Raw genomic sequence first — 19,933 nt, 5'->3', positions numbered from 1 at the left:
CTTGCCCAAAAAGCAGCTGAATCAGAGGTGAGAGAGTCCTCGGGGGACAGTGCTGCCTTCCAGATGAGTCCGGTGTCCGGCTGCAGGCCTCGTCCGTGGGGGCTTCTGATTCTCGACGGTAAGGCCACAGAGCCGTATCCATGAGTCAGCCTGTTAAGAAGTTAGGTCTTGTTTTCAGCAAATGCTTTGCCGTAGCATTTCTTAGAATGGAGTCTGTGGGACATTATGAAGAGAAGGCTCCATGGCATTCACAGAGACGGGGACAAACGGGTGTGTGCAAGGAGGCAGGTGAGCACGTCCAGAAGCCTCTGGGGGCCCCACATCTCACGTGTGGTATGGGGAGGCCCTGGAAGCCCTGCCAGCTTTTGCGTCTGGTGGTCCAAACCCCGAGTGTACTAAATGTAGTTAGCTCTGGAGTTTTCTTTTTCTTGTAAGGATTTTTACTGTGTAGGTGAAGGTGGACACTCTTACATGTGAGTACAGGTGGCCTCTGGTTTAGGGGACCCTTGTTCCAGCCAGACTCAGAGCTGAGAGCTTCCGAGTGCACTCTGTCTGTGGGCAAGGCACTCTGAGAAATCTGGAGTCTTCTATCCCCACGTGGGGCGTGCTCACTGCTCTGGGAACACTCAGGAGAGGCCTGAGTTGACAGAGAGGTAAGAGGTGTCCGTCTTGGGTGGTGAGACACAGCCTGGGAGGACTCGTGTAGCTTAGGATTCTGTTTTTGTTAAAAAAATCTCAAATGACAAAGGTTGGCAGGAAATGCATCATAATGTTAGTGCTTGTCCCCTTTCTTGTAATTTCCCTTCATTGAACATATATTACCATATGGAACTCTCCTCCCCCAAATTTTAACAAAACACTGGGTTTTTCAGGATTTCCAACCAATTTCCTCTTGGGAGGAGCAGGATTGGGAGGCTGCTGACCCCTGGCCGCCATCCTGGGCCCTGCTTTCCTGGGCTGGAGGGAGGGCTTTGGGGGGCCGGGGGCTGGTGAGCCCAGCGGTGGTTCCTGCCCCCCAGGGGCCTGGAGACGCTGACTTACCAGTGTGCCTGGCTCTGTTGCAAGAAGTCGGAGAGGTTGCGTTCAGGCCTGGAGCTGATGCCTCTGGGGCCAGTGCCCCCGTCGTCTCTGGCTGCTGTCATTGCGATGGGGCTGAGCCAGAGAAGTCATGCCTGGAGAGGTAAAGACTTGTGCCTTCTTCAGCTCCATGGTGGGCCCCACACTTGGGAGACCAGGAATGGAGAAAAAGAATATAGAGAAGAGATGTTTTCAATACAAGTTGTTGAGGCTTCTGGTAAAGAAGGTTCTAGACTTTTTAGCTGGAGAAAGCTCACCTTATAAGAGGTGTCAGTGATGAATGTGGAAAACCCACAGAGGTCCAGCGTCAGGATAATGTGGACAGGTGCATGTTCCGTTGGCAGGAGCAGCAGCATTGGCGACGAGCGTCAGACACAGCCAAGTCTCTGGGGGGCGGAGTGGAGGTCCAGCCTCCTCTGAAGGCCATCACTCAACACCAGGCTCCCTTCCTCCTGCTCTGCAGCCCCCCACCGTGAGGCCAGGACACTCAGCCAAGCCCTCCTTTGTGGCCCTGGTGGAAGGAAGGGCACCAGAATAGGTCAGAGTATCCAGGGAATCAAAAGCTACACTTTCCTGAATGCGGCAGGAGCAAAGACATTGTCCTGTTTTCATCAAATGAGACCCACCCGGGAAAGCAGTGAAAAGGAGAACATTGTTAAAAAATAAAATCTTTATTAAAACACCCTCCCCCGCGAAGAGCCCAGTAAAACAAAGTGGCGCATGTCACCCACAAAGCCGCTGCAGGTGAGGAACTAAACCTTACGATGCCTCTTCATTCCTGGGGCAATCCTACGCTGATCTGGGTCCTGTCACACACGTGGGGAGGTAAGGTAAGAGATGCTGTGGGGTGAGCTGAGCGTTCCTTTCCTGCCTGATGGGAAGACTGAGAACATAGCCTCCTGTAACTGCAGCGTAGCGAGGAGCATCTCATCGTGAATGTGGACGTGGGGGCCGCGAGAAGGCAGAGACCTGCCGAGCCCCACCTCCATGGGGTCCAGGGGCTGCTGCGGGCACCGGTGTCACGGCTCCTCCGTCCCACCCGCACGCACACTGGGGCAGGGATGGAAAGGAGCGGGAATATCTTTCCTGCCAAGTGGTCCTTTTATCAACAAACGGGACAGAACCTCTCCCTCCACGGCGACGCTCCAGACGGGCACCCCTTCTGAACCAGCGTTTGACCTCTTTCTTAGGAACAGCCAGTACACAAATAGAAAAGATGAGGTACTTTTTTTTTTTTAAAGACTTTATTTATCCATTATCTATCTATCTATCTATCTATCTATCTATCTATCTATCTATCTATCTATGAGCATGAGCCGTGGGGAGAGGGAGAAGCAGGCTCTCCCCTGAGCAGGGAGCTGGACAGGGGGCTCCATCCCAGGACCCTGAGATCATGCCCTGAACCGAAGGCAGATGCTTCACCGACTGAGCCACCCCGGCGCCCCCATGACTAGGTACTTTGTAAGACAGTGTTGTTTTTCACGGCAGGAATGACTCACTGAGCAGTGTCTGCAGGCTCCTGTGAGCTGGGAAAACACCACCAGGACCCGTCAGCTTCCTCAGCATATCCTTGCCTGTGTATGCATGTCAGTGTGTTGTATTATGCTTGTTAGAACGTTTTGGGCATCCTGCTTTCCTCTGTCTTAATGATTTCCGCCTGAGTGTAATTGGCAACGGCTGCACACTATTGTACCATGTGGATATTTCACAGTGTCTTAAACTGTTTCCCGGTTGTTGAACTGGGGACTTCTGCGTGTTTAGTAGTGAGGAGTCATGATAAGTATCGATGTGTAAACTTTATCCCGATTTCTAATTATTTCCTTGAGATGGGTTTCAGGTGGAACTGGGTGGAAGAGCCGAAGCACTTCACTGCTCTAGGTACAGGTGGCAGGATGTTTCCCTCTGGCGGGGAAGCGGTCCTTTTACTTGATCCTCATTAACATTGAATACTTTTTTTTTAACGCTGATTTAATGGGGAAATTTTGCATTGCTTCAGTTTACATTCTTTTAATACCAAGTGACACTGAGCCCAGGTCCATTTGGCAAGACATTGTTAGGGTGCCAAATGCTTTATTTTAACTTGTTTTTAGTTCTGCAAGTGACCCAAGACTACATGTCATAAAGATTTAAGTACTGCTGACAAAGTCCCAGTTGACCATCTTCCCCCCATGCCTGCCGGCCCAGTGGTCACCGCTGACTTTTACCGGGTGTGCACGTGTGTAGGTAGGTGAGCACATCGATGGGGCGGTTTTAGAAGCTAATAGTGTAAATATGTTGGGGAGTGCAGTTTGTGGTTTTAAAAGTTTTTAATTCATCGTGGAAGTCCTTCTAAAATACAGATGACTCTCTTTTTTTTTTTTTTTTTTTTAAAGATTTTACTTATTTATTTGACAGAGACAGCCAGCGAGAGAGGGAACACAAGCAGGGGGAGTGGGAGAGGAAGAAGCAGGCTCCCAGCAGAGGAGCCTGATGTGGGACTTGATCCCGGAACGCTGGGATCACGCCCTGAGCCGAAGGCAGTCGCTTTAACGACTGCGCTACCCAGGCGCCCCTCTTTTTTTAACAGGAATGTAGGATTTCATATTAAATGCACCGTGGTTCATTTAGCCATGTATTTATTAAAGCATTTCTATTTTCCCTCTTTCTCTATTTAATTCATATAAATGTGCATATATATGTACAGTGTCATATGTCTTTTATCTTTTTTATTCAAGACTAAGTGTTTTTTTTACAGGTTTATATATGTTCTCTTTTGTAATAATGAATCACTATTTATTACTCCTACAATGAAAATAATGAAGAAATTGTGTGGGGCGCCTGGGTGGCACAGCAGTTAGGCGTCTGCCTTCAGCTCAGGGCGTGATCCTGGCGTTATGGGATCGAGCCCCACATCAGGCTCTTCTGCTATGAGCCTGCTTCTTTCTCTCCCACTCCCCCTGCTTGTGTTCCCTCTCTCTCTCTGGCTATCTCTGTCGAATAAATAAATAAAATCTTTAAAAAAAAAAAAAAAGAAATTGTGTGAACTTATACTTATGTATGTGTGTAAACACATTTACAAATAACGAACTTTTAAAAGGCTCTGTGGAGGTAAAATATTGTGTGTTGACAACTGATGATTCAGATGAGCTGAGACATAGACAGTGAATCTTCCTATTGCTCACTTTTTCATTCGGATTTAAAGCCGATGGATTTATCAATGTACTAGTGCACCGCCCTTTCCGAGAGCCTCGTGCTGTTCTTCCACACTTCCTGATGCTTGTGAGAACCTCAGTTCACTATGCTGAAAACTGCAGCAAAGGAACACTGGTATATAAAGTAAGAAAAGAAAAAGGAGTTCATCTTTACAAAAGTTTGAGTTAAAATTCAAAAAACAAGCAGTCCTGACCTGAGCAGTTTCTATCGAATTTAGAAAGAATTTAAGTCCGAAGTAAAATAAAAGAATTTCTTGGAGGAAACTCTGTCCACTTATTTTTCACTATCTCACTTTGTCATAGATTCCAGGGAGGTTTTGATACTTGCCTCATGTTTCTGTTCTTAGGACACGACATGGAGACGTTGGTTTTCTTATCAGTACCCTGTTTTCACTGTACTCGAGCTCCGTGTCTTTTGTCAGGATCAGTGTCTCATTCTATGGGTGTGTATGGCATGTGTCTCCGTTATCGGTGGGTGTGATTCCCCAGCGGACTTGGAGCTCCTCTGAGACTGCTGTGCAGACCGGTCCTGGCAGCTAACTCGGTACCAGGACTAGTGAGTGCACTCGGTGGATTGCTGACGCGAGCTGACATATTCTGTGGCTCGCACACTGAGAGAGATGAGTTATTGGTCTAGCCCACGGTCATAGCAAGTGCAGGAAATCCAAACCTGAACCGGGTAGCACTAGGCAAAGATGGATGGACCCGTCCAAGGTGAAAGACGGAAAGGCCATCTTCCAGGTAAGGATTGTGGGGAGGATTGTGGAGGTAATGTGAAAACCAAAGTGCTAGCATTTGTAGGGCTTTAAAAAATAAGCGGAGTTGATGTCAAGTTTAACTGCATTTGTTATTATGTGAGTAATTCAGTCCCATGCCTGAATTTGGCCGCAGAATCTGGGTTGGAATCCTGGCTGTGCCACCTGCCAGCCAATTTCTTATCCTTCCTCTCTGACCTTCATTGTCTTATCTGTAAGACAGGGGGAATGGTGCCCACCTTATCTTGCTGTGGCTACGACTAGGCTGAGGTCTGGCACATCCCAAGTGCTCGGTCAGTGGAGACGGTGGGATTGTTACAGGCGACACCCCCAGAAGTTTCACTCAAGCTGTAGGTGACAAGAGTAGGGGAGGAACAAGTCTTGTCCTTCTGCCTTCTGGGTTCTCACTGGGGCCCCTGTACCAAAGGACAGATTAACAGGGGAAAAGCAGTGTATTAACGTGTATATCTCATATAAATATGGGAAGAGTAACTCAAAGAAGTGACTAGAATTTGGGCTTAGGTACCATCTTAAGCCAGGTGTGAGGAACAAGTGATGGGAAGGGGATCAGGAAAAGTACAGCAAGCCAAGGGTAAGCTTGCTTCACAGTGGGTAAGAGTGTTTTGTGAGTCTTCTTTTTATCCTTCTTTTCCTGGTACACAGAGAGGAAACCCCCTTGCAAATGGAGATTTCCTTTGTACATGTAAATTTCCCTTATAAAAGGGTAACTTCTACTCGGTTTTCTGTGCTGCTTCTATGTCTACTGTCTCAAAATAATTGGCTCACAATGACCCTTAATAATTGGCTCAAATATGCCCCAAAGAGGCATATTTGGGGTGAAAGACTCTGGTCTTCTGTAGTAGGGAAGGTCCTGGCCGCAGCAGACAACAGAGAGAAGGCAGGTCATTGGGTAGGATGAGTGGATTCCACCAGCCCCCTTTGTGGGGCGGTTGGTGGAACGGGCAGATGAAGGGCTTTGCAGTTTGCAGACCCTGGTTTGAATGCTACTGCAGGGATTTCGGGGGACTTTCTGCGTGTGGTGTAGTGGCCAGCTCTAATCCTTGGTTCAGTAGTAATCATGCTGATAGACCCACAGAAGGGGCAACTTGGGGGTGCTTGTCTGTCAAAACTTGTCCCATTTCATTGAGCATCCCATACTCAATGCCTCGGGACAACCAAAATGCTGTTTCTTGCAGTTGGCTTCTAAGTTTCTTTGTAACGACTGGGATTTACTTGGGATTATAAGGATAAGGGCGTTTATAATGGTAAACCGCTATGCAAAGTTTCCCCAGATAAATAGAATGGTTTGTTACTATTAAGAAAAGTAAAAACTGAGAAAAGAGACTTAAGGTACAAATAGGTAGCCTGTGTATATTCCTTTTAAGACGTAAAATGAAGTCAGGCGCACACTTCAGGGATGGCTGCTCCCCTTCTGGTTAGGTGGCTGATGATGGGGTCTTCACTGGTAAGTGACAGATAATCTGCAGGTGGTGGGCTGACCTATAAACAGTGCCTGCTCCAGCCAAATGGGGCCATAGCCTTCTGAGTTGGGAAATAGTTGTTGAAAGTTCTGAAAGCCTTTAATTTCAGTTAGTTCTGGGATTTTGTATAAGAGATCACATTCAAATGGTTTTTCCTGGGAGGCCTTGTTTTGGGGACTAACCTCTCTGTAATGCCAATAGCAGATCAGTAAATCATCTTATTTAGTGTTTTTAAACCTAATACAAGGAAGAGGTGTTTTCCCCTATATCATCAGTGCCTCTGTGAGTACTTTTTGAGGTACACTTTACTGTGTTCCCAGCTTTTACTTAGTAAAGATGTAAGAAACCCTGTAACAGTTCTTCTACGTGTATTGTTTAAAAAAAAAAAGATGATTCAGGGGGCGCCTGGGTGGCTCAGTTGGTGAAGCCTCTGCCTTCGGCTCAGGTCATGATCCCAGGGTCCTGGGATCGAGCCCCGCATCAGGCTCCCTGCTCAGAGTCGAGTCTGCCTCTCCTTCTCACTCTGCCCCTCCCCAACACCCCCCCCCCTTGCGCATGTGCACGCTCTCTCTCTTAAATAAATAAAATCCTTAAAAAAAAAGATGATTCGGTTTTTTGGTCCTTAGGGGGAAAAGCCCTTTTATATTCTTTCTTTGATCCGAATTATGTGGCCTGCCCCATTTCCCGTTTAGCTCTGGCTATCAGAAATTTAAAGATTATTTTAATATTGAAGCACACCAAAAGCATTACGTTGTGGTTGGAAAATCAGTTTCTTTTGTTCTTTTTGTGACTTTATATTTGTGCCTGTTCCCTTCAAGTGCACATGGGACTTTCTTGGATATGGATAACATTGAAATAATCTAATAAAATGAACTTCTTATGATAGTGTCATTCATTCATTTGGCTTGTATCTTTAAGACTTTTGGACAGAGGGATGCCTGGATGGCTCAGTCAGTTAAGCATCTGCCTTCAGCTCAGGTCATCATCCCAGGTCCTGGGATTGAGTCCTGCATTGGGCTCCCCTCTCAGTGGAGAGCCTGCTTCTCCCTCTCCCTCTGCCTCTCCCCCTGCTTGTGCTTTCTCTGTCAAATAAATTTTTAAAAAATCTTAAAAAAAAAAAAGACTTTGGGACAGAAAATGACATGCAGTTTTAATTGGCTATACAAAGGCCAGGGATCTTGAAGGAAACTCTAGGGCCAAAAACCCTGGGACAGCTCAGACACTGTGTGGTTTTTCACAGGGGTGGGGTGAGGACCGAGGAGCGTGGTGACGATTTGAGATATTTAGTGTATAGACGGCCTGGGCTGCAGTTCTCTTGGAGGAAAATAATGAGGATTGGACGAAGAAATGGCAAAGCACGCCGCGGGGCTGAAGTGTGCGGCCGCACTGGTCGCTCCCCCGCTCTGAGCCCTCCTGCCCTGGGTTCTGCTCTGCTGAAAGCGTTCATTGTGCGGGACCCTAGTTGTTTGCTTACGGCCCATGTCTCTGTTAGAGCTGCGGGCGGTCTGGCCTTGGTCTTTTGTTGGCTGCGTCCAGCACAAGGCTCGCAGTGTGTTCTTGACATCCATGATTCATGTTTCTGAAATAGCAGATCAGAAGCACATTTTAGGCCAGCAAGTATTTCAGTATATGGACAAATATTTTGAATAGTCAAAAAGGGTTGGGAGGCATTTTTTGCCCCCAAAGTATGTGTTTGTTCCACCCCCGCCCCAAAACTCAGAAAATCCGATCTCCTGCAGCCCCACGTTTCTTGAACTCCCTGGTTTCTAAAGCAGTTTGGTGCTGGAATGGGGTAGGTGGCGCTTCGTCAGGCAGGCCTGCCCGCCGTGTCCCCTGCGCAGGTCTGCGTGGCGCTGGGCGTGGACATCCATTGGTAGGTTTTGAAGGCCTGTTGTGCTGAGGATGCAGTGGTGACCAGTGTGGACTCTCCCTCAGGGACAGGGTTCCTACTTCAGAAGTATTAGAGGCAGACTCACGTCTTAGAATTTATACAGTGAACTTTGTGGTTGCCTTCTGTTTTCCCTGAGGGCAGGTGACACAGTCATAGGTTGCGCTGTCTGTGATAAGGATGTTCTGCTGTCAACAACACTAGACAAGGGCGTCCTGACGTACCTGCTCCTTCCATACCCACTCTCACCCTAGACACGAGCTTTGTGGTGCGCCACTGATGTCACCATTGTCCTCGCTCTGGGACCCGTGGTGCGGCTGTCCCGTCACTCTGGGCTCACCACAGCCGGTAGTAAGTGACCCGTCTCCAGCCATGTTCCCACTGGACGGTCACATGAGGTCTGTGCTAGGATACATCGCTTCAGCAGGTGGTCTGTCATGACCCGTCAGTGCCTTGGGCTTCTCCGCAGCGCAGAATGCACCACGGGGGTGACACAAGGATTGCGCTGAGTGGTGCTGCGCGGAATTCCCATTGGTGTCAAGGCAACACTTCGCGGAGTGGTGGCGTCTGACCCTGGATGATGTCCCTGCTTACCTCACTGGCGAGTCTTTCAGTTTTGAGCCACAGACTCTGGTTTTTCTTTGTGGCGTGACGTGGAGCCTGTCACTTTACCCCTTCGCCGCTGAGAACCCTCATCTGCACGGTCGGGGTCATTGGGGAAACCGCCGAGCGGTTTGAAACTTGAACGGCCCTGTGGGGTGCCCGTCACAGGACTCAGAGCAGTGTAGGCTGGTGGCACACCCCAGCTGCTCTCACCTCTTCACATGGGAGCCCTTGCTTCCTGTGCATTTTATAACACAGGTTTGTAAGTCCTTAGCACAGGTCTCACCTATTGATATTTTCATGAACCCACGGTGTATTTCAGATCCTGCAGACAGAGCGCTTTCGGGGCTGTAGACTGGTGCTGTCTGCTGGCTGGGGTTTTTTCAGCTGGCTGAGGAGCGAGTCGTGATGCGGAACAGCGCTGCAGGTTGATTGATTGATTGATTGATTGATTGACTTGTATAGTCTTTAGTGGCAGATACTGGACATAAGCTCTTTACATAAGTATCTCATTTATTTTTTTTTTTTGGACTTTTATTTATTTATTTTATTTTATTTTTTTTAATGATTTTTTTATTATTATTATTATTATATTATGTTAGTCACCATACAGTACATCCCCGGTTTCCAATGTAAGGCTCGATGATTCATTAGTTGCATGTAACACCCAGTGCACCATGCAATACGTGCCCTCCTTACTACCCATCACCGGTCTATCCCATTCCCCCACCCCCCTCCCCTCTGAAGTCCTCAGTTTGTTTCTCATAGTCCATAGTCTCTCATGTTTCATTCCCCCTTCTGATTACCCCCCCTTTCTTTATCCCTCTCTTCCCCTACCGATCATCCTAGTTCTTATGTTCCATAGATGAGAGAAATCATATGATAGTTGTCTTTCTCTGCTTGACTTATTTCACTTAGCATTATCTCCTCCAGTGCTGTCCATGTTGTAGCAAATGTTGAGAACTCGTTCTTTCTGATAGCTGAGTAATATTCCATCGTATATATGGACCACAACTTCTTAATCCAGTCATCTGTTGAAGGGCATCTCGGCTCCTTCCACAATTTAGCTATTGTGGACATTGCTGCTATGAACATTGGGGTGCATATGGCCCTTCTCTTCACTACGTCTGTATCTTTGGGGTAAATACCCAGTAGTGCAATGGCTGGATCATAGGGTAGCTCAATTTTTAACTTTTTAAGGGACCTCCACACTGTTTTCCAGAGTAGCTGTACCAACTTGCATTCCCACCAACAATGTAGGAGGGATCCCCTTTCTCCACATCCTCTCCAACAATTGTTGTTTCTTGCCTTGTCTATTTTTGCCATTCTAACTGGCGTAAGGTGGTATCTCAGTGTGGTTTTGATTTGAATTTCCTTGATGGCTAATGATTTTGAACATTTTTTCATGTGTCTGTTAGCCATTTGTATGTCTTCATTGGAAAAGTGTCTGTTCATATCTTCTGCCCATTTTTTGATTTGTTTATTTGTTTCTCGTGTATTGAGTTTGAGAAGTTCTTTGTAGATCTTGGATACCAGTCCTTTATCTGTAGTGTCATTTGCAAATATCTTCTCCCATTCCGTGGGCTGCCTCTTAGTTTTTCTGACTGTTTCCTTGGATGTGCAGAAACTTTTAATCTTGATGAAGTCCCATAAATTCATTTTATCTTTTGTTTCTCTTGCCTTTGGGGATGTGTCATGAAAAAGGTTGCTTTGGCCGATGTCGTAGAGGTTGCTGCCTATGTTCTCCTCTAGAATTTTGATGGATTCCTGTCTCACATCGAGGTCTTTCATCCATTTGGAGTTTATTTTTGTGTATGGTGTGAGAGAGTGGTCAAGTTTCATTCTTTTGCATGTAGCTGTCCAATTTTCCCAGCACCATTTATTGAAGAGACTGTCTTTTTCCCACCGGATGTTTTTTCCTGCTTTATCAAATATTAGTTGCCCAAAGAGCCGAGGGTCCATTTCTGGGCTCTCTATTCTGTTCCATTGGTCTATGTGTCTGTTTTTGTGCCAGTACCATGCTGTCTTTGTGATCACAGCTTTGTAGTACAGCTCGAAATCCGGCATTGTGATGCCCCCAGCTTTGTTTTTCCTTTTCAACAGTTCCTTGGAGATTCGGGGCCTTTTCTGTTTCCATACAAATTTAAGGACTGTTTGTTCCAGTTCTTTGAAAAATGTCCTTGGTATTTTGATCGGGATAGCATTGAAAGTGTAGATTGCTCTGGGTAGCATGGACATTTTAACTATGTTAATTCTTCCGATCCATGAGCATGGAATATCTTTCCATCTTTTTATGTCTTCCTCAATGTCTTTCAAGAGTGATTTATAGTTTCTAGAATATAGGTCCTTTACGTCTCTGGTTAAGTTAATTCCAAGGTAACGTATGGTTTTTGGTGCTATTGTAAATGGGATGGATTCCCTAATTTCTCTTTCTTCGGTCTCGTTATTCGTGTATAGAAATGCAACTGATTTCTGAGCATTGATTTTGTATCCCGCCACGTTACTGAATTGCTCTATAACTTCTAATAGTTTGGGAGTGGCTTCTTTTGGGTTTTCCATATAGAGTATCATGTCATCTGCAAAGAGAGACATTTTGACTTCTTCTTTGCCAATTTGAATACCTTTGATCCCTTTTTGTCGTCTGATTGCTGTTGCAAGGACTTCTAGTACTATGTTGAATAATAGTGGCGAGAGTGGGCATCCTTGTCGAGTTCCTGATCTTAAGGGAAAGGCTTCCAGCTTTTCCCCATTGAGAATAATATTTGCAGTAGGCTTTTCATAGATGGCTTTTATGAGATTGAGAAATGTACCTTCTATTCCTACACTCTGAAGGGTTTTAATCAGGAAAGGATGCTGTATTTTGTCAAATGCTTTTTCGGCATCGATTGAGAGGATCATATGGTTCCTGAGTCTTTTCTTGTTGATATGATGTATCACGCTGATTGATTTGCGAATATTGAACCACGCTTGCATCCCAGGTATGAATCCCACTTGATCGTGATGGATAATCCTTTTAATGTACTGTTGGATTCTATTAGCAAGTATCTTGTTGAGGATTTTGGCGTCCATATTCATTAGGGAAATCGGTCTGTAATTCTCCTTTTTGATGGGGTCTTTGCCTGGTTTGGGGATCAAGGTAATATTGGCCTCATAGAATGAGTTTGGTAGCTTTCCTTCTGTTTCTATTTTTTGAAATAGCTTTAGGAGAATAGGTATTATTTCTTCTTTGAATGTTTGGTAGAATTCCCCAGGAAAACCGTCCGGGCCTGGAGTTTTGTTATTTGGAAGGTTGTTTATCACTGACTCAATTTCTTCATAATTAATTGGCCTGTTTAAGGAATCAATTTCTTCCGGTTTCAATCTTGGTAGTTTATAGGTTTCCAGGAAGGATTCCATCTCTTCCAGATTGCTTAGTTTATTGGCATATAGCTGTTGATAAAAATTTCTAATAATCCTTCCAATTTCAATGGTGTTCGTCGTGACCTCTCCTTTTTCATTCATAATTTTAATAATCTGGGTCCTTTCTCTTTTCTTTTGGATAAGTCTTGCCAGTGGTCTGTCAATTTTATTGATTCTTTCAAAGAACCAGCTTCTAGTCCTGTTGATCTGCTCTACTGTACTTCTGGTTTCTGCTTGATTGATTTCAGCTCTAATTTTGGTCAACTGCTTCCTCGTGCGTGGATTAGGCCTGTCCCTCTGTTGCTGTTCCAGCTTCTTGAGGTGAGAATATAAAAACTGCATTTTAGATTTTTCTATTCTTTTGAGTGAGGCTTGGATGGCTATGTATTTCCCCCTTAGGACTGCCTTTGCAGTATCCCATAGGTTTTGGACTGTTGTATTTTCATTCTCATTGGTCTCCATAAATTGTTTAATTTGATTTTTGATTTCCTGGTTTATCGAGTCATTCCTGAGCAGGATGGTTCTTAGTCTCCAAGTGTTTGAGTTTCTTCCAAATTTTTCCTTGTGGTTGAGTTCCAATTTCAGAGCGTTGTGGTCTGAGAATATGCAGGGGATAATTTCAATCTTTTGGTATCGGTTGAGACCTGTTTTGTGTCCCAGAACATGGTCTATTCTTGAGAATGTTCCATGGGCATTAGAATAGAATGAGTATTCTTTGGTTCTGGGGTGTAGTGTTCTATATATATCTATGAGGTCCAACTCGTCGAGTATGGCATTCAAAGCCTTTGATTCTTTGCTTAGTTTTTGCCAGGGTGTTCTGTCTATTTCTGATAGTGGAGTGTTGAGGTCCCCTACTATTAATGTATTTTTATCTATATGTCTTTTTATTCTGGTTAAGAGTTGGCTTGTGTATCTTGCTGCTCCCCTGTTGGGGGCATATATATTTATAATTGTCATATCCACTTGTTGAATACTTCCCTTAAGAATAATATAGTGCCCTTCTGCGTCTCTAACTATAGTCTGTAGTTTAAAATCCAATTTATCTGATATGAGAATTGCTACCCCAGCTTTCTTTTGAGGTCCATTTGCGTGAAAGATGGTACTCCATCCCCTTACTCTCAGTCTGAATGCATCTTTGGGTTTGAAATGAGTCTCTTGTAGACAGCAAATGGATGGGTCATTTCTTTTTATCCAATCTGCAACCCTGTGGCGTTTATGGGATGGTTCAAACCATTTACATTAAGACTGAGTCATAAGTATCTCATTTAATCCGTACAAGGAGGACAGTGCAGCACAGAGAGGTCAGGCAGGTGGTTGATGGGAGGACGGTGATTGACCGCCAGGCACCTAGCCCTCCCCTTTCCCTTCAGCGTGTGTGTAAGGGTTCTGTGCATGGTGTGCAGTCTGGGCTGGGGCTTTGTGCTTGAACACTTGTTCTCTACTTAGAGGGCATGTGCTCTCTGTCAGGTGTAAAGACAACACAGACCATCTGTGACACTGCGCTGTATCTTTCTGCTGGACCTCTTTCCTGGCCTGTCCCTGCTGTAGTTCCTAGTGGTCAGGTCTCAGGGGAGGCAGTGTGTTGGGTGGTTAAGAGCACGGGGCTCTGAAATCAGACAGCTGCCGATGAATCCTCTTCCCTGGGTTAAACCTTCCCTGTGAGTTTCGTACTTCGAGTTAGGTTTCAGGGAGCTCTACACTTCTCCTTTTCATCCTTTTCCTTTTTTTAAAAAAATTTTCCCCCGAAAGGTAGAGCCCTTAGATTACTTTGATCCTGGCCAATATTTATGACGTCACAGTCAGGGTCTGCAGTGTGAAGAAGGGAACCTGGGCGAGTAATGAGCTGTCCTGAAATACTCATCGCGGGGCACCTGGGTGGCTCGGTTGGTTAAGCAGCTGCTTTCGGCTTGGGTCATGATCCCAGGGTCCTGGGATCGAGTTCCACGTCATCGGGCTCCCTGCTTAGTGGGGAGTCTCCTCCCTCTGCCTCTGCTCTTCCCCCTGCTCGTGCGTGCTCGCTGTCTCTCCCTCTGTCTCTGTTTTTCTCTCTGACAAAAAATAAATAAAATCTTTAAAAAAAAAAAAAGAAAGATTCATCCTCCCTGATGCACTTCATGAGAGTGTCCGTGGGGCCTTTGCCAGGCCTCGTCCCTCAGCTCAGGTCCACGGTCTGCAGCCAGATGGACATTGGATCAGTGACGCGGGGGCCCCGATGGAGTACAATGGATGGATTTTGCCTCTTCATTGATCCTCACTTACGCCACGTGTGTCAGAGCTGATGTGTTACCCTAGTGGAGAAGCCCGAGGTAGAGGCCGAGGGAGCGGCGTGGGACCTGCCAGGCTTTGACGGGCATGTTCCGTTTGAGAAATTGGGTTAGGCAGGCTGTGGTGTGGATTTCTAATAAGGAGAAAGTCTGCTGCAGAAGCAGAAAGAGGACATCCCATGTTCCCGCCGGGCACAGTGTGTGCCGTGGGCACAGAGCTCCTGGCTGTGCGGGGAAGGGCTGTTCTCCGTTTTCCTCTCTTCTCCAGGATGTGATGAAAATACCATTCTTGTTTGACAGTTTCCTTTCGATTAACTTTGCATCTGGGGTTGCAGAGTTGTTTCTTTCTTTCTTTTTTTTTTTTTTTAAAGATTTTATTTATTTGTGAGAGAGAGAGAGAGTGTAAAAGCAGGGGGCGGGCAGAGGGAAAGGAAGAAGCAGGCCTCCCGCTGAACACAGAGCCCCAGGATCCTGAGATCATGACCTGAACCAAAGGCAGATGCCTAACCTACTGAGCCACCCAGGTGCCCCCCGCCTTTCTTTTTTTTTTCCTACTATTTTTCTCCTTATTATGTCTCCTCAATGGTTAGAAGTAGGAATGTAAATGCACCCAGAAGTGATTTCTGTTGAGAGGACTCTTCTCCCCCCGCCAAGTACATGCACCTGAACCGGAGAAACGAAGAGCGGCAAATAAGTGTCCTTTCTTTGGCAGTCTGTAGCGGGTTGTCATGCCCCTGGAGGAGGGGCTGTGGAGTAAGCCTAAATGCGTGTCCAAGTGACAGCCAGCTGGCATCTGAAGTGACGCTCAGCCTCCCGGAAGGAATAGAGCCATTTCCCTGGTATTTTGTTTGGAATTTGCCAGACTGCTAGAGAGCATCTCTCCCACCACGGTGTTGCCGCGAAAGCAAGCACATACACTTCTAAGAAGCATTGTTAGAAGGAGGGTTTGAAATGTTTAAATAAAGGGCCTTCACTGTATGCTCAGTGTCCCTTCCAGTAGAGCAGCCTGTGTTCCAGAAACATCGCCGGATGTCGAAACTATGAAAACGGAAAGACGAGCAGTGGGTGCTGGGCTTGGCCTCCTGTGGTGGAACCTGGATGGCGGTGGCCCGCACTATGGTCCCCGAGAGGAGGGAGGACCCCCGTTTGCCCTGGTCTCTGCCTGAGCGCCCTCTGGGCTCTGCTCCAGGCCCTGGGGGGCGGGGGTGGTGGTCTTGCAGCGTGGGGGCTGCTGGTGAGGCTGGAATCGGAATGGCCCGGGGCTGGAGGGGGCATTGTGTGAGGGGTGTGTCTGTGTGCAGGCCTAGCAGGGGCAGCTGCTGCCGGGCAGGGAGCAGGGGGCCTTACAAGGTACTAAGTCTTCTGAGTGCTCGCTGGGTCCTGCAGTACTGAGAGAAGCAGAGAGCTCTGGCCTTGCCACGGTGCAGAGGCTCGCTGAGCACCGTAGCCGTTCTGGTGAGACAGCAAGATGAGCACAGCTCAGGAGCAGGGGCCGCACGCAAGGACTAAGGACACAGCTCAAGCAGACCCGTCTCCGCCAGGCCCCACAGGAGTGAGCAGGTCTGCCGATGACTTGGCTGCCCTCTGGATCAAACAGAACCCCCTCTAACTGCCCACCTTACGATGGAGAAGCAGCAGGAAATGTGGCTTGTCCGTAGCCCGAACAGCCGTCAGTGGAAGCAGGCAGTGCCCAGGCCCTCCTCCCGTTCCAGGAGCCAGGACTTGGGAGGAGCGACTGCGTGCAGAGCAGAGACAGGGCAGGCATGGGAGGAGCCCAGCAACTTCGTTTTTAATGCCAGAAAGGAAGGAAAGAAAAGCTAAGAAAATAAGTGAGTGATAGGGGGGTGTGTTGCGGAGAGAAAGGAGCTAGGTTCGAGGAGGTGCCCGCTGGCTAGATCGGAGATCGGCTGGCACCAAGATGGTTCCGCACGCGGTACATCACACACGACAGGATAAACATGATCAGTTATTGAAGAACTAGAGCTTCCAGCATGACCACAAACGGATAAAGGGATGACTGAACGTCGTAGTGCTGAGTATGAAGGGGAATGTGCAGCATGCCGGCGTCGCAGCCACGGTACAGGCCGGCGCTGGGTGTGAAACCTCGGGGACATTTTGATGAGGGACAACGTATTTTCATGGTCTTACAGTATCTCCTCACCCATGACTTATTAGTTTCAAGAGAAGAAAATAATTTTTTTACTGGAGAAACTGGACAGCACTTTGGGTGATGAGAATTAATATTGCCAGGGAGGGGCAGGTGGACCTCCTGCGTGTTTAGATGACAGCCCCGGAGAAGAAAACATCGCCTCGGTGGTCTCTGGCTGGTAGCACACGGCCTGAATTGAATCGTGAGGTAATGTCAGGCAGGTCAAAGTGGAAATGCTTTATGAATACGAAGAGGTGGAGGACTCTGTCCTTCTAAACTCGAATGCCGTAAAAGACGAGAGCAAGCCATGTGTTTCGGAATAATGGCAGCTAAGTGCTCTACGCCTGGCCCTGGACTGGATCCTGAACTGGGGGAAAGAAGCTCCATGAAGCGCGTCATGGGGTTAATATAGTGGTAAAGTACTGTGTTTGCTGCGAGTGGCAACAGCATTACCGCTGGAGACGAACACCCGGTTCTGGGGTGTATAGAGGTGAAGCGTCATGACGTCTGCACTGTATGTCCACGGGGCTCAGGAACGACGTCGCGTGAATGCGCGTGTCTGCAGCGAGCGAGTGGTTAGGTCTGTGGTGCAGGGTGGTGTCAGGTGCGTCCGAGGGAGGCGTACTTGGCCTTCTTTGTACTGTTCCTGTTCCCTTGACTTTTCTGTAAGCTTGGACTTATTTCCGAATAAAAAATTAAAAAGCTCAGCAGTTCTAACTATGACTTAGAAAAGGAAGGTGTGCGAACAAGATACGTGCATTTCTCAACCATCCTGGTGTGGATGCTCTACCTTCTGGGTTGTCTGTGGTAAACAAACATTTAATCCCGTGACCGTCACTGAACAGGTGAAGCCATTTCTCTGTCTGTTGGCTGAGAACGTATGTGCAGTGCAAGGAGAAATAATGCTACTGCTTTTCAGGTTGAAACCATCCTATTTTGATTTGGTGTCATGGAAGAGGGTTGGAGTGTGGGGTCGTGGAGGTGGTTTCTCCTTCTTCTCTGATACTCGCTGGCTGAGTGGTTATGGGGAAGTTCCCTGACATTTGGGAATGTCAGCTGCTGCCTTTAAAATAATACTTGCCTATTCTCAAAATCTTATGGCTCAAATTAAAAATATGCATGTGAGAGATCTTTGTAAATAATGAAGATTTCTTCTAAAAACATTAAATTACTATTAATAGTTTTGGTTAAGGACAGAAAATGGCTTAGACTGGTGGATAGTGGAGATTTTCTTTACTTCTGGTGGCCCTTTATCCTTTTAAATGTCAAGAATGATCCACAAGAGAGTTTCTTTCCCCAGTGGACCCTTCGGTTCCTTCCGGTTGCCTCCTTTCTCATTTCCTGCCCTTATTATTCCAGGCAAAACTCCAGTGACTGAAGAGCTGTAGATCTTCTGAATTTCGAGAGCAGTGAAGTAGGACCATAGCAGAGGGTGTATGAAAGACAACACGTAAGTCAGACTCCACCTTTTATCCGTTTGCAGACACGTCACGGATCTGAAGTTCCCCAGAGTTGCTCCTGCTTTGTTCTGAGATTGTCCATGAGGCTCTGATGCACGGAGGGACCTTCCAGGCCTTCGAGGTGCCCCAGCTCACCATCAGCCCAGGGGAGGCCAAGTTCAGTTTGGGGAAGGAAGGAGACAGGATTGGACTGGGAAGGCTACATGGGCTAGGGTGTAGACATGTGGAAAACGAAGGGTACAGGGGGTAGCATCTGCCAGAGTTGCTGGAGATGACGGAAAGGGCTTTGCAAGCTCTCAAGTCACATAATAAACAAGGACATTTAAAAGGAAAAAGGGCCACCTGGATTCAGGAAAATCTCTACTTGAGTCTAAACCATTTTTCACCTTTAACCTGAACTATAAATAGTAATTTAATTGTAGAAGAAATTTTGAGGGAAGTTTCCAGGGGCAGGGGGCCCAGGGAGCCATTTGGAATTGGAATTTATTCTGGAATCGGTTATGATAGAGGCTCTCTGTCCGGGAAGATTGTGGTTACCCAGTGCGCGCTGTGTTCCTCAGTGTTCCTCTGTTCCTCCATCCTCCTCTGTTGGAAGACCTGGGGCTGTGTCATGGGTGTGCCGGCCTGCCATGACACAAAGGGTTTGCTCCAGAACCAGACCAGCAAACCATTGCTTGTGTTGAGAAAGTCTACCGAGAGTGAAAATCCCCTGCATGGGGCTGCGTTCTTCATGGTGGCGGTTGCTTTCCATCCTGGCACACAATTACCCTCTCTGTGTACGAACACAAAACCGGGTATCACTTCATGCTGCTTGTTTTTAGGCTGGGTAAGAATGGTATATTGCATGTAGCATTTACTAACTCATTTGTCTTGTTAAGATTCACTTGTTGCATGCATGTGATGGTAGTAAATTGTTTTTTATGGTTAAATAAAATCCTTATTGTAAAAATCTACCACAGGCGCCTGGGTGGCTCAGTAGGTTAAGCGTCTGTCTGTGGCTCTGGTCATGATCCCAGGTCCTGGGACTGAGCCCCACATCGGGCTCCCTGCTCAGTGGGGAGTTGGCTTCTCCCTTTGCCCCTCCCCCCAACTCATGCGCTCACACTCGCTCTCTCCCACAAAAATAAATAAATAAATAAAATCTTAAAAAAAAAAAAATCGCATTTTATCTGTTGCTGCACTTCCTTCCAAAATTGGGTATTTTGTTGCCAGTCTAGTGGGTGTAAGATAGATATCACTCTGGTCTTCATTTGCATTTTCCTGATTAATAGTGAGGTTGAGCATCTTTCTTTTTAGTATCCTTTTGAGAAAAGAGTTTGTGATTTTAAGGTAGACAAAATTTTCGGTCTTCTGTTGTATGGCTAATGCACTTTTCTTTATTTCTGTTTTTTTTTTTCTTGGTTTTGTTTTTTTGAAATATAGCCTAATATTCTCTTAACTATGTGTTTGGTTCATTTTCATTGCTAATCTTTTTTTTTTTTTTTTTTTGGATTGACTGAAGTTTTTGTTGATTTGTGTTCTAATTCAGTGTTCTTTTCTCTGTGGGTTTGGAATGCATTCCATTTCTGTCCTCCTGTGATTGCCCTCAAGTTACACTGTGCACACCTCACAGTTTTGAAGTCAATCAGTAGTTATGGTGTCACCATCCCCCCCCCCCCCCAACAGG

General features: G+C 46.6%; 1 protein-coding gene across 8 annotated transcripts in view; it reads left to right on the top strand.

Moving 5' to 3' along the window:
• Positions 1-19,933, top strand: part of SGMS1 (sphingomyelin synthase 1) — a 278,240-nt gene that overhangs the window by 79,041 nt on the left and 179,266 nt on the right. For 6 of the 8 annotated variants that reach the window (XM_040624678.1, XM_040624676.1, XM_040624677.1 and 3 more), the window contains one exon: positions 18,167-18,257. The exons of the other annotated variants lie outside the window; for them this stretch is intronic. The gene's annotated coding sequence lies outside the window, so the exon portion shown is untranslated. The remainder of the gene's footprint in view (positions 1-18,166; positions 18,258-19,933) is intronic. 8 annotated transcript variants of the gene reach the window in all.

This window comes from Ursus maritimus, unplaced genomic scaffold, assembly GCF_017311325.1.
Source record: "Ursus maritimus isolate PB19 unplaced genomic scaffold, ASM1731132v1 scaffold_7, whole genome shotgun sequence".
Classification (NCBI taxonomy): Eukaryota; Metazoa; Chordata; class Mammalia; order Carnivora; family Ursidae; genus Ursus; species Ursus maritimus.
This window is presented reverse-complemented; position numbering and strand designations above follow the sequence as displayed.